Here is a 1,853-nt window from a genome sequence, read left to right as displayed (position 1 = left end):
GTCAATGGAATCAAAAGACAAGTTCGTTTATGTAACGCATTTTGGTAGTCGAAACCTCACTTATCAAACCATTTAGGATACTCCCCATTAACGTGGAATTATGAAATTAGGTAAGAAGCAAAGTTTCACAATACTAGTACAGAAAAAAGTCAGAAAATAGTTAGTTTATAATTGTATCACCCAAAAATATATCCTTTCCCTTTATCACCTAAGATTTTAAACCAAAATATTCCCGATAGTAGTCTTGAACGAACTGTGACGTAAGCCCGAACAACTGGGGACTGACGTAGTAGGACATGCACTGGTACTATGAAATAGTGGACTGATAATGGCTAAGCCGGCCGAAGTGGCCGTGCGGTTAAAGGCGCTGCAGTCTGGAACCGCAAGACCGCCACGGTCGCAGGTTCGAATCCTGCCTCGGGCATGGATGTTTGTGATGTCCTTAGGTTAGTTAGGTTTGACTAGTTCTAAGTTCTAGGGGACTAATGACCTCAGCAGTTGAGTCCCATAGTGCTCAGAGCCATTTGATAATGGCTAAGAACTATCCGAAATCTGGATTGCTGAATAACATGAAAGAAAAGGACCATTTATTGCTATGCTCTATCATTTGAAAGTTGTATCACAGTCGTTGAGTGTACCCACATTCCTAATGGAAGGTAATTGATGATTCTCGATAGTCTTGGAATCCCTTGGACCGATATATTGCGACTGTCAATGCCGACGATATGCAAAGCTGATCGAGATTCTTCATTCCAGGAATGGATGAACCGTCAATATTCACAACTAAGTTTTTACTGAACTTCCAGTACGAGAATCCTACTCGAACCTGACCAAAGTTCTTTTCACTTTGCTTTCATTTCATAGTGTGTCCTTTGGCTATCCATTCCATTCAACAAGTTTCGCAATTCTTCTCATCTTACACTGTGAATAGTAATGTAATCTGTAAATCTAATATTTAATATCTTTCACCTCCCGTTCTTTAACCTTCCTTTTAGCCGCGCGGGATTAGCCGAGCGGTCTCAGACGCTGCAGTCATAGACAGTGCGGCTAGTCCCGGCGGAGGCTCGAGTCCTCCTTCGGGCACGGGTGAGTGTGTTTCTCCTTAGGTAATTTAGGGTAAGTAGTGTGTAAGCTTAGGGTAGTTAAGTAGTTAAGTCCCATAAGATTTCACACACACCTGAACATCCTTCCTTTTATTTCCGTCACTGCTTCTTGGACGAATAGATTGAACGGTTGAGGCGAAAGACTCCATCACTGTCTTATATCCTTCTTTATTCGGAGCACTTCTTTCTCTTACACTCTTACTTCCCTTGGTTCTTGTACATATCACAATTATATTACCGGTCTCTTCTGTAGCTTACAGCTATTTTCCTGAACGCTTCGAACATCTTGCACCAGTCTGCGTTGTCGAACGCTGGTTATAAGTCGACTCATCCTATGAACAGGCTAACGGCCTTGCCGCAGTGGTAATACCGGTTCACGTCAGACCACCGAAGTTAAACGCTGTCGGGCTGGGCTAGTACTTGGATGGGTGACCATCCGGTCTGCCGAGCGCTGTTGGCAAGCGGGGTGCACTCAGCCCTTGTGAGGCAAACTGAGGAAGTACTTGACTGAGAAGTAGCGGCTCCAGTCTCGGAAACTGACATAAGGGCGGGAGAGCGGTGTGCTGACCACATGCCCCTCCAATACCCGCATCCAGTGACACCTGTGGGCTGAGGAGATACGGCCGCCGGTCGGTATCGTTGGACCTTCATGGCTTGTTCGAGAGGAATGTAGTTTAGTCAATCCTATTGAAACATCCCCTTAGAAAAATTATATAAATTACTGTGCTGGTAAACCCCTTACGTTATTTG

At 44.5% G+C, this 1,853-nt stretch overlaps 1 pseudogene; it reads left to right on the top strand.

Moving 5' to 3' along the window:
* Positions 1-1,445: 1,445 nt before the first annotated feature.
* Positions 1,446-1,563, top strand: LOC124560425 (annotated as a pseudogene).
* Positions 1,564-1,853: the final 290 nt, after the last annotated feature.

This window comes from Schistocerca americana, chromosome 1 (genome assembly GCF_021461395.2).
Source record: "Schistocerca americana isolate TAMUIC-IGC-003095 chromosome 1, iqSchAmer2.1, whole genome shotgun sequence".
Lineage (NCBI taxonomy): Eukaryota > Metazoa > Arthropoda > Insecta > Orthoptera > Acrididae > Schistocerca > Schistocerca americana.
Note: the sequence above shows the minus strand (reverse complement) of the source record. Positions and strands in the feature narration are given on the sequence as shown.